Source organism: Mytilus edulis, chromosome 10 (genome assembly GCF_963676685.1).
Source record: "Mytilus edulis chromosome 10, xbMytEdul2.2, whole genome shotgun sequence".
NCBI lineage: Eukaryota > Metazoa > Mollusca > Bivalvia > Mytilida > Mytilidae > Mytilus > Mytilus edulis.
In genome coordinates this window covers 5783098-5798957 of record NC_092353.1, presented here as the reverse complement: position 1 = coordinate 5798957, position 15860 = coordinate 5783098, and the positions used below count along the sequence as shown (strand labels likewise).

The following is a 15860-nucleotide window of genomic DNA, read 5'->3' as shown; positions in this document are numbered from 1 at the left end:
CGACAAATAATAGTACACAAGACACAACATAGAAAAGTAAAGACTGAGCAACACGAACCACACCAAAAACTGGAAATGATCTCATGTGCTCCGGACGGGTAAGCAGATCTTGCTCCACATGTGGCACCCGTTGTATTGCTCATGTTATAACACAGCCGATAAATAGTATAAATCAGTATGTCACATTTGTGCAAGAGCAAAGCGATTCCTTGTGAGCAGCAATACTCTATCCATGAAATCATGATAGGAAATACAAGCAAGGGAATTTCGTATCAATTGGGAGAAATATACTTCGTATGCACGCGCTGCTTGAATGTTCCTATATAGAAATGGAAAATTCACAATTGGAAAGCTGTTTTCAACCGACCTTTATTGTCAATTTATAGATGTTTCAAGATATGAGGCAGATTTAACTGTATCTGTTGTATCCTTAATCTCTCCATTATAAATGTTTTCAACAGCAAAAATCGTAGTTTATTAGTTTTTTCGAACTCGTTGATAACGCCCATTTGATGTAAAAATTATTGCTCGATTCGTTATTACAAAATATTTTTAAAACCTATTCCAAATCAAGGGAGGTTCTTTTGGCTTTTTTATTGGTGTTATTGCATGGAACAGAAAACGGAACTCCCATTATTGTCTTATTTCTCATAGGGAGGTACCATTGACTTTAAGAGGGTTCTTACTTTTTTTATTATGTTATCCTGACTTTTTGTACATAAATTGTCATCATTTGGACGAAGAGTTCCTCTTCATATCACATAACAAATGGATCAGGAACCGGACACTAACAATAATTATTAATGAACTAGTTTAACCTTATGACTTTAACAACATGCAATGTGGTTGTGTAGCCTTGACATTTTCACTCATCAAATAACATATCTTTAAAGTATAGTGATACATCGAAACATACTTAAGTATTTGTTAAACGCATCTTTCATTGAAACAATATTTATATAGGTCACATATTTAAATTGACCAGCCAGTGTCTAGACATCTAAGAATAATAAACATACCTATATACAATAATACACAAAAATAACATCGTAAATACGGTAGTATTTTGTTAGGGAAGTCATTTCATAACGTAGGCGTTCATAATTACAGCGGACGTGTGTCTAAAAACCTACTCTTGGTAGTTACCGCCTCTGGGTCGTTAACTTTAGGTACCTATGAAAATCAACCTGGAAACTAATCATTTCAACAATGACACGAGATGTAAACAATGTTTTTATACAATTTAATCATTATGTTCCATTCAGTTGGTCCGAGAGAAAAATATCATTTGTAAAGTTTGGTAACCTAAGGATTTAATATTTACTTTAGTAAGGGAAAACATATGATGTAAGTATATTTTTATATTCGGACTACTTTGAGTGAACTATTTTGACTGGCTTGATATCGATAGTAGCATAAGTCAATTGATTTAGATCGGTATATTGGACATTGAACTGACTATTTATGGTCTTTTCCCTACGTCTACGCGAGGAAAGACCTTATTGTTTTTCTAATGTTTTTTTCTTTTTTTTTTTCCTTTCAGCATTTTTTTGGAGAAATTTTGTAGGATTTCATCATCCCCTTTAGAAGTTATCTCCCTTTTATTGATTTTTTTCAACATGGTCCCCCCTCCCCCCTAAATGTTTTAAAAGATATCATGACCTTATTTGGATAATAGGTAGATAGTCATCATGATGTATTACCATATGAGGCTGCATAGGATTTCATCATCCCCTTTGAGAGTTATATCCCCTAGAATCAATTTCTTTTAATTGCATTTTTCTTAAAAACTATTATAGATAGAATCGATTTGAAAACGGCAACATGTACAAGACCAATCATTTTGTTGTTAACCCTTATAAGGAGTAATTTCCCCTTGAAAAAATATACACAATTTTTGAAAAATTGTATCTCGAGAACCGGAAGTCGTAAAGACTTGGGACCTACACCAATAATCTTAAGTTCATGTGACCTTCAATTTGCACCCAAAGTCAGAGGTCACCAAGTGCAAAAAAATAATTACGCTGCATTTTCAAGCTTACATATTAGGAAAACGAGAAGTCTTTGCTGCATACATACAGCGTATAAATTGTTCCTCTCGATGAGCTGTACATTTTATACAATAAGCCTAAAAATGTCCAACCGTCTGTTTAAAAGTTACAACGGGATGATTCTTAAAAGTATAGTATTGTGTGTATATATTTTTAAAGGTAACAGATATTAACCTACTATAAACTGCAAAGATGATCAGAAATTCAAGTCCTTCAATTTGAGGTCAATGTCAGGTCATGATGAAATTTCACCTTGACCTTCACAGTATACAATGACCTTGACCTTGTGATATTTGAAAGGTCAAGTGGTCCTGAGTTGAATGGTGATAGTCCCATGTCTCTACGACTTCCGGTTCTTAAGTTTGGTATTGCATCATATCTTTGATGATTAATTGTGACCTTGGTAAACTTTGAAATTGTCCTAACTCTTTTTCTATAATGTTGTTCTTACACTGTAGATCATTTATTATTTAACAGATTTGAGATATCTATTGTCATTTTAGAGATATTGCAGTTTGAAGTTTTGCGAGCGGAAGCATGTATTTCTGAATCAACAAGAGCTTACCACTTAAAATGTTTTAGAAATTGAAGAGGTTAGCATATTTATGTTTGACCAAATACCAAAAACATTCCATGGAAAAAAACACAAAAAAATCAATTTGAAATTTTCAAGTTTTGCATTGACTTTGTAAGTTTCATAACTTCTATTTATATAGTTGATATTGCATCATTATTTGCACTTTGTCAAATGGGGTCATCTCATATATCAAATTGAAGGTCTTGATAAACTCTACTTAAAAATGAAAATTTTAAACCCCCGTTTCATCCCAGGGGACGGGTTGGGTCATTTAGTGCAAACATTCAAACTTCTCAGATTGTAAGGTTGTCGCATATCAAATGAAAGAACATAAAGCGTACATTTCAAATATCAAAATGACGTCTTCCAAAAATCGGTTGGAAGGGGTCATTGAGTGCAAAAAATGAATTTTCTTTTAAGATAGGGTTGTTGTATATCAAAGGAATGGTCCTGATGTGTACATTTGAAATATCAAATTCCCAACCTCCAAAACTTAGTTGGATAGGGTTATTAAGTGCAAAAATCAACATTTCTAGAACATGGCGTTGTCGCATATCAAATGAAAGCTCATCTACCCTATGTTACATATATCATAATTCCTATCTCAAAAATGTAGGCGGATAAGGTCATTAAGTGTTAAAAGCGAAAAGTTTCAGAAGGTATGCTTGTCGTATATCAAACGAAAGGTCGTACAAAGTACATAACGAAAACATCACTTTTACAGGAAAGACCTTTCAATTGTTTTACAAACAATTAAGATATTAGTTCTTTTTCTTATGTTGTTTTTTTTCTTCCAGCATTTTTTTTTACATGCTCTCCCCTCGTTTCTATTGAAGTCATTAAGACTAAATATTAACCTTCGATAGACCTCATTATGACCTTTTACCGGATGAGGCTTTGTAGGATTTCATCATCCCCTTTAAGATTTATATCCCCTTGAAGCTATTTTTTAAATTTACAATTTTCTCAAAAAGTATTAGAGATAGAATAGAATTGTAAATGACAGCATGTACAGAAACAGATTGCAATGTTAATAAACATAAAAAAATAGTAGGTTATTTGCCCTAATAAGGAGTTATTCCCTTGAAAAATTAAACATTTTTCGAAAAAATATATTTTGAGAACCAGAAGTCGTAGAGACTTGGGACCTTCGCCAATATTCTTTAATTCATGCGACCTTTAATGTGTACACAAGGTCAAAAGTCACTGAGTGCAAAAACAAATCGCTTCAATTTCAAGCTTACATGATAAGAGCTTGCTGCATACATACTGCGAATGAAATGTTCCTCTTGACGAGCTCTACATTTTATACATTAAGCTCAACAATGTCCGACCGTCTGTTCAAAAATTACGTCAACATAACTCTTTAAACTATAGTAACATGTGTATATCTTTTATAGGGTAACAGATATCAACCTACTATTAGTTGTTCAAGACCTTCAATTTGAGGTCGATGTCGGGTCATGAGGAAATTTAACCTTGATCTTCAAAGTGTACTATAACCTTAACCTTGTGATATTTGAATGGTCAAGTGGTCCTGAGTTGAATGGTGGTAGTCCCATGTCTCTACGACTTCCGGTTCCAATGTTTGGTATTACATCATATATTTGATGATTCAATGTTGTACTTTAACTGCAGATCATTTATCATTTAACAGATTTGAGATATCTGCTGTCGTGTTAGAGATAATGCAGTTTGAAATTTTGCGAGCGGAGGCATGTATTTCTGAATCAACAACAGATTACCACCTAAAATGTTTTTGAAATTGAAGAGGATGACATAGTTATATGTTTGACCAAATACCGAAAACATTCCTTGAAAAAAAAAAATCAATTTGAAATGTTCATGTTTTGCATTGACTTTGAAAGTTGCATAAGTTCTATTTATATAGTTGATATTGCGTCATTTTTGAGATTTTGCAAGATGGGGTCATATGATACATCAAATTGAAGGTCTTAATGAGCTCTACTCAAAAATGAACATTCCAACCCCTTTTTCATCCCAGTGGTCAGGGTGTGGTCATTTAGTGCAAAACTTCAAACTTCTCAGATGGTCAGGTTGTCGCATATCAAATGAAGGTCCATATAGCGTACATTTCAAATATCAAATTGACGTCCACAAAAAATGGGTTGGGTGGGATCATTGAGTGCAAAACAATTTTTTTTTTAATATAACGTTGTTGTATATCAAATGAAAGGTCTTAACGTGTACATTTGAAATATCACATTCCTGTCCTCCATAAAAAAGTTGGATGGGGTTATTAAGTGCTAAATCAAACTTTATAGAATATGGAGTTGTCGCATATCAAATGAAAGGTTATCAGGTCTACATTACAAATATCATACTTTGGATCTCCAAAAAATTAAGTGCATGGGGTCATTAGGTGTAAAAAAATAAAACAAATAAAAAGATATGCTTGTCTTATATCAATCGAAAGGTCGTAAAGATTACATTGCAAAAACATCACTTTTACTGTAAAAGTGATGTTTTTGCAATGAAATCTTTACGACCTTTCGATTGATATACGACAAGCATATCTTTTGAAAATTTGTATATATTGAGATACTAGTTTGTTTTTATATTATCTTAGACATTAGACATAACAATAATACAAGTGTTTCAGCTAACGTGCTAAAAAAAATAGGGTAGGTAGGAAGGCAATATAATTTTATTTTACAAACATATTTTACCTGGTTACTACTAGGGAACACGTGTATTACTTTGTATTTTGGACTTATCATATGTCTCAGACTCCTTTATCCATATGTTTGGTTTATGATACTGAAAAAGTCTAGTTAGATAAATAAAGCAACCACTGAGTTCCTTTCAATTGCCACATCAATCTTTGCTTTTAGTGCACTCTATAGTATATATCTTTCAAATAAACTAATTTCATTGTCCTTATTTCGATCATTGGTCTGAGAAATGAGGGGATGAAAACTTTGATTTTAGGTCTAGCTACTTTTTAAATTGATTTAAGAAATGACAAATCCAATATATTTAACCGTTTTTTTTATATATATTTGTGCTGTTATTATTTGTATTGGCCGGGACAAAAATACATTAAGTCATGCGAGTATCCCATATTATCTATGGTCAATAATCTTCTTTGTAATTTCTACATTCGTAAAACACCTATATCGAATAGTGGTTTGCCGTCGTTTGCCGATATCTTTACCGGACGTACTCACCTCAAAAACTTAAATAAAGGGATGTAGTATGACTGTCAATAAGACAAATATCTACCAAATATCAAATGACGTCGATGTAAGTAATTTACAGCTTTCAACAATTAGAAAAAAAAACGTATCGTATAGTCGGCTATACAAGGACCTCACATGAAAATTATAAAACAATCATTTTAAAATTCTTCCTGCCTAATTAATAATAAAACAATTAACGAAAAATATACATGTCAACATGTGTCAATGCCACGCACTTAATTGCAGGGTCCTGACTAGGAACAGAAACATACAAAAGTAAAATTAAAAACATACGGAACTACGAGGAAAATTCAAAACAGAAAGTCTAAAAAAAAATGGCAGAATAAAAAGCTTAAACAAATGAATGGATAACAACTGTCATATTCCTGACTTGGTAAATTTTTTTAATTAAAAACTAAATCTGGTTTTATAGCTATCTAAACCTCCCACTTGTATCCGACAGTTGCAGTTTAAAACATGTTGAAATTGAACTCGTTATTATTTGAGTGCATAGGTTGAAAGTACGCATTAGTAATATTATTTAGGGGTGTGCTTAGGATATAGTATTTCCAATTTATATACAAGAACACTATAGAGACGAAACAAAATATTATTTATTTTACTGGGATAATAGCACAGAAAACATACAACACAAAGGTAAATTTGTAAATTCTAGCAAATGACTTTGTTGTGTTGGAGGTTTACACTACCATTTTTAATAAGGAGACGGAATATGTTTCTATCGAGAAAACTATGCTTACACTTTTTAATTATTTCCATATAAAAAAAGAAGGGCGAATGGTACCAGTTGGACAGTCAAACTCATAGATCGTAAATAAACTGCCAACGCTATGACTAAAAATAAAAAAAGACAAACAGACATATAATAGTACACAGGACACATCATAGAAAAACTAAAGACTAATCAATACGAACCCAACCAAAACTAGGGGTGATCTCAAGTGCTCTCAATGATTAAACAGATCCTGCTCCACATGTGGCACCCGTCGTATAAATCATATTTAAATATTTTTCTATTTCATATCATGGAAAGTTTGACAAGTCTTTTTGTACCATTCTTTGTTGCCTCAGAAATCAGGTCATCTTACAATAGGTACAATGATTACATACGTTTGTGAATCTGCTTATAATATTATAATAAAACTAACTTTGTACATCAATGTATATACTATGTGCGTTTATCTCCCACCTTGCCTTGCAATACCGTTCATTGGTGTTTGTTGCAGTTAAATAAAACATCCAATTCATTGCCAAATTATTTTACGAACTATTTCATGTTGAGGTGTACCTGGTAATGAGGAAATAATTTTGGAACGTATAATGTTGTGTGTAGTGCATGATATTCAAACTGCTTTGTTTTTCTTTGTATGTATACTATTGTATTATTTCTTTTTGATATTTTTATCTCTTATATATAAAATGTATGTTGCCACTTGTAAGTCCAGTTAATGGAAATTAAACTATTTATGCCCGCGTCACACTGTCCCGATTTTTACGCCGAAGGCAACACGATTATGGAAATGTTCAAAATCGGGACTGATCGTATCCAGATCGGGCTATTCGTATTGCCATCTTCAACCATCGTAGAACCATCGGCCACTTTTTCTAGCCTTCGGGGACATCTTCGGGAAGGGTTCTAAATTTTTTAACATGTTAAAAAATCCCCGAAGGTGCGTCCGATGTTGAGGGTTCGTATTGAGTTCGTATCACCATCCTTACCATCGTAATGTCACCGGGAATGCATCTTTGAACATCGTATTGCATTCGTGTTTCCATCGTTTCCATCGGGCAGTTTTGACATTACGATGTCTACACGAATGAAACACGAAGTTACCCGAAGGTCTTACGATGGCAACACGACTTCGTGAAGACCTCGTAATCCCGTCGTGTTGCCATCGAATAAAAGTACGAAGGCGACAAGATGGAACTACGACGGCAATAAATCCAGCTAAATGTAAGTTAATTTTTGTGCTAAAATACATTTAAAGTGCCATGCGCGATATGCACTGGTCAGTCTAATACGACACTTAAGAACGACGTTCACAAAACATGGAGCTTATATCATATGATTCTATGAGAACAAGAAAGGCGACAGCGTTGTTTCTATTAATTCAAATGGAACAAGAAGAGCAGCTATTACAGGCTCAGGATTTACTTTTACAAGTAAAATATTATTTTTGTCAATTTTTCATATCAAGTAACATAATGAAAATCATAAACGCGCCCCGTACACCAACACTGCAGGAAACCAACTTTTTCTTCATTATTCTGATTTTTTATGTATCGTCTGAGTTGTTGTCCCACGAATGTTTACTCCATAAACATTTTGTTTTCTATATGTCATATTTTTGCCGCATTTGTTACTTTCCCCAACATCATTCCTTTGTTTATATTATTATGATATTCTCCTGGAAAGAGCTCTTTTTGAATAAAAGGGATCAACGAACCCATTACCTTACCTTTAAGATAGATCAGTAAACATGGGCATAATTATGGGTGATTATTCAGACTAGTGCACACATTTTACAGTTCAAACAAGGCAATGCCGAGCGTGGCACCCCTTCGTATGTTACATATTTGGGACAAATATGGACACTATATTTGTATATGACACATGCAGAAAATGGTAAATTGAATATGCATATTTGATACATAATCTATTTTTTTAGAAATGAACAAAAACAATCAGTAACTGGAAATACCTTTAAAATTGTCTTTCGAATCAGCAGGTAAAAAATGAGTAACCAATTTCCTGTGTATTATGCTATTTCAAGGAGAAAAAAAAGTCCATCTGCATGACCTTGACCTTTGGCCTTGAACGTAAAAAATGTCTGATTATTACGAGGAGGAACAATATACCAAATGTGGTTAAAATCTTTTGAAGCATATTGGTTTTAGAGTGTCCACAATGGTGATGTATTACAACTGCCACTGTGACCTTGACCTTTGAACTTTAAAGTCAATAGCGCTTAAGATATTCTTAACGAGTAACACCATACCAAGTTTTGAGCATTTTGGTTCTAGAGTGTCCATAACAATTTTATTTACACGCAACTTACATGTAGTAGGCAATGGGGATAATAAACTAAGTTTTATAAGAATTAGACAAAAAGACCGATTTCCCGCCTATAATTTAAATGCATCGTAAGCTGTACACGTCGTATGGCCATCGCGCCATCATCGTAATCTATCGTGTAGCCTTCGTAATCCATCGTGTAGCCTTCGGCTGAGATATGAAGGTTAAATATCCGTCTTCGGTTAACCTTCGTATGTCCATCTTTTGCTATCGTATATAATTTCGGCACCATCGTATAGACTTCGTTATTCATCGTACTTGCTTCAGTCACGTTTTGGTATTTTAAAGAGATCGGGACCAACTTCGTACGAACTTACAATTTTCGCATTCGGGTATCCATCGTATTTAAAAATCGGGACAGTGTGACGCGGGCATTATGAAGTGCTTAAATTGTAACATTTTTTATTACCAGATGGTTTTGAAACCGAGAAATATTAGACTAAACCTAACCATGTTTTGGTTCATACGATTGGAAAAACTAATGTCTATAGAGTTAAATACTTACTTTTTCAATTGGTATTTACTAATATGTGCGTCTGTTTATTAAGAATGATACAGTATTTTGGAATTTTGTTTTCCTTTATAGAGGTCACATACTGACAAAACATTCAAAATTGTAAGACATTGTCAAGACATCAAGAAACCATATAAAATTGCATATCAACTATTTGGGACTTTTAATCGTTCCTATTAATAAAAAAAAGATTGCGGATTTTAAATCACAGCGTTCTCCTAATCGAAACCGGAAATATTTTTATTTATCAATGGTATTGTATACGTAGGTGTGTATATGTAGTCTATGTTGTACAGATTTATTCATTAATGAATGTTACAGATAATTATCCAACAAGTTCAAACAACATTCAAATTTGTAAAGTGGCATAATAACGTTAACAGATTAAATTTTTAGTTTATCCTGGATAGTTATGCAGTTGCTGTAAGTGTAGTATGGTATTAGATGCATTGGAAGTATACTATTATTCATTTTGAAAGAATCAAATACCGTCAATGTTTAATATGTACGGCACGTTGTTGAAACAAGCACAGTCATATACTAGGCAATATTGTCTGTTGAAAGTCATTGGAGATTTTTTTCTGTTTATAAGCATATTTCAACTATTTATAAGTCATATGGCCTTCATCCCGTAGTACATTATTATCACGCTTAATATTTTTATATATATATAATTTTATTTTGGATGTAACGCATCTTCTGATTGGCTGACGTTATTTTGTTATGAGTCCATAGACATAATTTAGTCATGTGACCGTGACGTCATCAACGTTTTTTTCATGGTTTGCCTTAGTTTAAAAGGGAATTGAGAATTAAATTATAAGAAATGACTGTAATATTTTTTCTGTCTATTCGAAATAACATAAAAAATGTGGTGCACACTGTTAAATAACACTCTACGCGCGTTATTCAGCACTGCATGAAATGATACGTTTACAAAATTTATTCATAAATTAAATTTCTAGTTTTGAATTTAAGGTCTGATTTATGAAGAATTATTTTAGTAGTTTATGAAAATTTAATATTTTTTTTAAATTTCTTATTTTCTTAAGTTTAATTCCGATTTATTGGTTATTAAATTTGTTATTTATTTGAAAAATAATAGCAGTTTAAATTTGTTATTTAAAAGGTTTAAATCTAGTTTATAACCGTTAAATTTTTCGTTTAAATATACATTTATTTTTTATCAAAACTACTAATATCAGACGATTTAACTGAAATTTAATTTAGATTATATAACAAGTTTATACTGATCAATTTTTGTTCGGTAAATTTGAAATTTAATGCCAGTTTTGGTATACGTTTATTTTTTATCAAAACTACTAATATCAGACGATTTAACTGAACTTTAATTTAGATTAAATAACAAGTTTATACTGATCAATTTTTGTTCGGTAAATTTGAAATTAAATGCCAGTTTTGGTAACGTGTTTTACATTGTCTTATCGGGGCCTTTTATAGCTGACTATGTGGTATGGGCTTTGCTCATTGTTGAAGGCCGTACGGTGACATATAGTTGTTAATGTCTGTGTCATTTTGGTCTTTTGTGGATAGTTGTCTCATTGGCAATCATACCACATCTTCTTTTTTATATTATGTTTCTTGTTTAATTTCAATGATGAAGTAATTCTTCTTCTTAAGGGTCAACAAGGCTTCACTACTGTCAGATGAATACATGTTGTACAAAATAAAATGGAGCGAAAACGTTATTAAGAAAACAAGACGACTTTACGATCGGGCTTATTATAATTGTTCAAAAAGAAGAAGAAGAAAAAAGAAACTTTCGTTGGAAAAATATTAACAACTTACGTAAATCAATATTTAAATCTTGAAAATCCCCAAATCTTTAGAAATTTTCAAGTAAGTAAAGGTCTTCGTCAGATTTCCATGGACGTTCTGGTTATCTTTTATCCAAATAACAGAAAATACAAAACACAACAAATAACAAGAGCTTGAATAATGGCTAAATTTCATTGATTGATTTTTATCGTCTTTTATAAGGAATAATTCAGTTATGAATAGTTTAAACAACATGTATTTATCGCAGTACATATGTACATATCAACAACACAAATAGAATATATTTTTAGAAACAAGCAGTTTTGATTATCCCCCTTATTATAAACTAAATATATTTTGACATTTTGACATTTTTCTTTCATTTGATATTTATGAAAATCGTATATATACGAAATTTACTTCTATATAGTGCACTTTGTCAGATATTTCTAAAATATCGTATTACTTTTTTGTTAATATTTATGATGGGATGTAACTCTTTTTGTCAACAATCATATCTGTTTCAGAGGAAAATATTTATTTTAAAAATAAGTTATCTCCCATTACATTGGAAAAGCGTAAAGATTAAGATTATACATTTTAAAATTTGTCTTTCTTTTTAATATATTCAACACACTTCAGTTTTACAGATGGATGGATAATTCTTAAAAAAAAAAATAACCAAATGTGCCGCATACTCGTATAAAAGGGCACACTAAAAAAAAAGTAATTTTAAGCTGTTTTAGCGCAAATTTCACAATATTCACGAAGTAAACGGGATTTTTTTTTCCCAGTCGTCGTATTTTGCTACTGACTCTTTCGCAAATAATGATACCCATTTGTACAACATAAATCGCTTTTCCGTAAGTGGAAGTTATGCGGACGCATTTCATTTGCGCGCATTTTGTGATTAACTTTTTTACGTTTGCGCAATTACATTGGCGCGCATTAGTTTTTCAGAAACACTATGACAAGTAAATTAAGATATGATTCATTTTTAAAATGACTGTAGTTATATACATGTTCTAAAGCTGAATTTTATATTTTTCACAATTCTGTATTTTATTTGTTTCTGAAAGAAATCGAAATGATTTAAAAGCAGTCCGCAGTGAGGACCCCAAATTGGATGTATTTCAAATAGATATATATAGGAAGATGTTTTTCTACAACGGAGATCTATGAACATGCACTGATACGCCCAGAATGGGAAAAGGATATCAAGGTTGGGGTAACCCACCTTTTTTATTCTGTTTTATTAAGTAAACAGGTTTTTTTTCTTTTCGTTTCTACCGTAAACACAATCTAACGTTTGGGGCAGGTTACACGTGCTTACCTTTTTCTCTTATTTCTCTTATTTCCTATGAGTCATTTAAAAAAATCGTGCAAAATGACGACCTGATTTTAAAAAAAAAAGGAAACAATAAATGCAGGATCTTCTTTTGGAATCATACAGTGGAGATAACTTCTGATCTCTCGTTAGAACTGTCAGAATAATCTGTCATAGAACTGTTGTAAACTCTCCTAGAACAGTTCTACCCTAAAACTGTTCTTAGTAGAACTGTCAGAACCAGTTTTAGATAGAACTGTATTAAACTGTTAGTTATAGGTAGAACTGTTAGATCTGTAAATTTAGTCTCGCAATTTGTTTTGTTCTTCCCTATATATGTATAACAAGAACAAAAAAATTGCGAAAGCAAATTTACAGATCTAACATTGTTGGGTTGATGTTTAGACGAGTTGTATATACAGAATGTACACAGTCATGTATCACCATCACTGCTGGTGATCCGATAGATACATTTGTTGTAAAATTGTCACTGGTTCAGACGTACTTATAAATATAATTATTTCTGTGACTGTATCTTACATTAATTTGTAGGATCCTTCACTATAGATAATTTAGCTGATCTGTAAAAATAACATCTTCATGCCTTTTATAGCATGTACTGTAGTACGATGCTAGATTAAAACTGGCGTGGAAAGGTAACACCCGGCCAGCGAAAGCTTCGTTTTAATGAAGCCCATGTGTTCGTGTGATCTAGCGCGCCGGTTACAGTGCAGGCGATTTGTTGCCACGATATCTCAGTAGCATGGGTTCGACGGGATTCGAACCCATGCTACTGAGATATTGTGGCACCAAATCGCCTGCACTGTAGCCGTCCTGCTAGACCACACGACCACCTGGGCTTCACAATAACAAAGCTTTCAGTGGCCGTGTGTTACCTTTCCTCGTCAGTTTTAATCTAGAGGCGTACTACAGTACATGGTATATGAGGCTTGGAGATGTTATTGTTACAGATCAGCTCAATTATCTATAGTAAAGGATCCAAAATAATGTACACAGCCATGTATCACCATCATTACTGGTGATCCAATGGATAAATCTGTTGTAGAGTTGTCACTGACTCAGACGTACTTATATATCTATAACAAAAACATCTCAATGCCTTATATATCATGTACTGTAGTACGCCGCTAGATTAAAACTGACGAGGAAAGGTAACGCACGGACACCGAAAGCTTTATTATAGTGAAGCCCAGGTGGTCGTTTGGTCTAGCGGGACGGCTGCAGTGCAGGCGATTTGGTGTCAGGATATCTCAGTAGCATGGGTTCGAATCCCGGCGAGGTACAAAATTGATAAAATGTAAACTTTTAGTTATTTATTGAACAGTAGAGTGCTTCTGCTACATAAATATGGGCTATTTTTGACACTACAATGAACATATATCGGGTACTGGCACCTTAAAGTCATGCTAAATTACTGAATTCTTCACAATTCTAGCATTTTAGTAAAATTTTAGACTGTTTTCGTGTAAATCGAAAGTGGCCGCATTCGTGTTCATCCTTAATATTGAAATGGAAGTTGTATTTTATGATAATACATAACATATATAAAGGTTTAGGATGAACACGGATGCGGCCACTTTCATTTTTGACAAAAAAACATCCAAAAAGTGACATTTTTCGGCATTTTTGGTTGATTTTTCATATTTGAGCTTGAATCGGATCGTTTTTAATGTCTAAATCAGTTCAAATCTTTCACATAAACTAATTGATTCAAATGAAATAGACTCTTAAGTGTTTAAAAAGTGGTCAAAATCTTTTGTCAGATAAATCTGAACTTTGAGGCCAAAATCGGTCCTTACCGGTCCTACTCCTTTACAGATCTAACATTGTTAGGTTGATGTTTAGACGAGTTGGATATATACGAGTCTAAATTGAAAACTACGTTCAAACCTATGATTGCGTTGGATAAAAACCACAATTTTTATACGTGTGCATGTAAAACAACTTTCGTTGTAGAAGGGTATAAAAACAGCACAAACAACATTTTCCAAAAGACCAAAAAAGTGAAAAAGTATATTTAAACAAAACGCATTTGACTAACAGGTCGAACAACAGATGTTCTTTAACCCTGCTGACGGCCATTGGCGATTCCCAAATAAAATTGATCACAAGATGTAACAAAATGGATCTTAATATAACTTTGATACTAAACAGAAAAAAATTAACTTGTGGCGTCGATGTTATACCACAAACATACGGTGTCAATATTTTTTTAGTACACCATATATATATATACCACTCGGCCACCTTGGCTTCACAATATGTATATATTATTATTAATAAGACGTATTTACATTTAAGACATAGAGTTCTTAAATCTGTTCTATTTATAGAACTAACTAAATCAAATCTAGCCAATGTATATGTGAAAGTTTGATATCAGAAGTTGATATGGAAAAAGAAATATATTAAAATATTTATAATTATACTTTAATTTATTCTATGTCAACTGAAAAGGGATTAAGTTGTATTGCAATTTTAATTGTTTTGCACAGTAGCAAATATTACACACTTTTAAAAAGAGAATGACATAGGTTCAGATATTGTCAAGTATTAATGGGCAGGCTGGAAAAGAAGAAATTGATAAACACATTGTACTGTTACGGGGAAGAAAGGGGGATAGTTATTTGGGGGTGTAAGTAATATTTTTCGTTTATCTTTTGATAAAATTGATTTTGACAAGGGCGTGCGCGACGTTGAAATGACACCAAAAGCTACACCATGTTATTTATCAAATGACATATTTACCTCAGTTTTTGTAGAAATGGAATTTGGCAATATGCCTTCATTGACTTACATAGGAAGACATATGTCAGATATCTTTAGAAATGCCCAAAAAAAGAAGAAATTAAGGAATCCAAATAAATGGTCAGCTGTGGAATGACACATTAATGTGTTGTTCAAACACTTGCAAATAATGTAGATTGCCTTTCAAATACAGGTTTCTTGTCAGCAAGTCTTCATTTTGCACCTATTCCAGATTTTCTTGTTTAGGGTCAAGGGTGTCTATCAAAATTATAATCAGGAGAAATTGAATGCAACTTTGGACCTGAAACCTTTGCTAAAGACATGAAGGGAGAACTTTTTTCTCAGAAAACAAAATATTCAAGAAGATGAATTACCGTAAGCCAAAAAGAAATTGTCACGCAGAAAAATCCCAAGGACTCCGCAGTTTAACTAAAATAAATGGTAGCTAAAATCTCAAAACTACTTAACTCCAAAGTATGTTTAAGTTCAATCAATATCTAGAATTTAAAATAAATAAAAAAAAGGAATCCATAGATCAAGGAC

At 32.6% G+C, this 15860-nt stretch overlaps 1 protein-coding gene across 3 annotated transcripts in view; it reads left to right on the top strand.

The window, feature by feature from the left end:
- LOC139493215 (uncharacterized) overlaps positions 1–15860 on the top strand; it is a 66271-nt gene that overhangs the window by 6032 nt on the left and 44379 nt on the right. Inside the window, exon 1 of one of the 3 annotated variants that reach the window (XM_071281425.1) lies at positions 1065–1347. The exons of the other annotated variants lie outside the window; for them this stretch is intronic. The gene's annotated coding sequence lies outside the window, so the exon portion shown is untranslated. Of the gene's footprint in view, positions 1–1064; positions 1348–15860 lie in introns of those variants that run through there. 3 annotated transcript variants of the gene reach the window in all.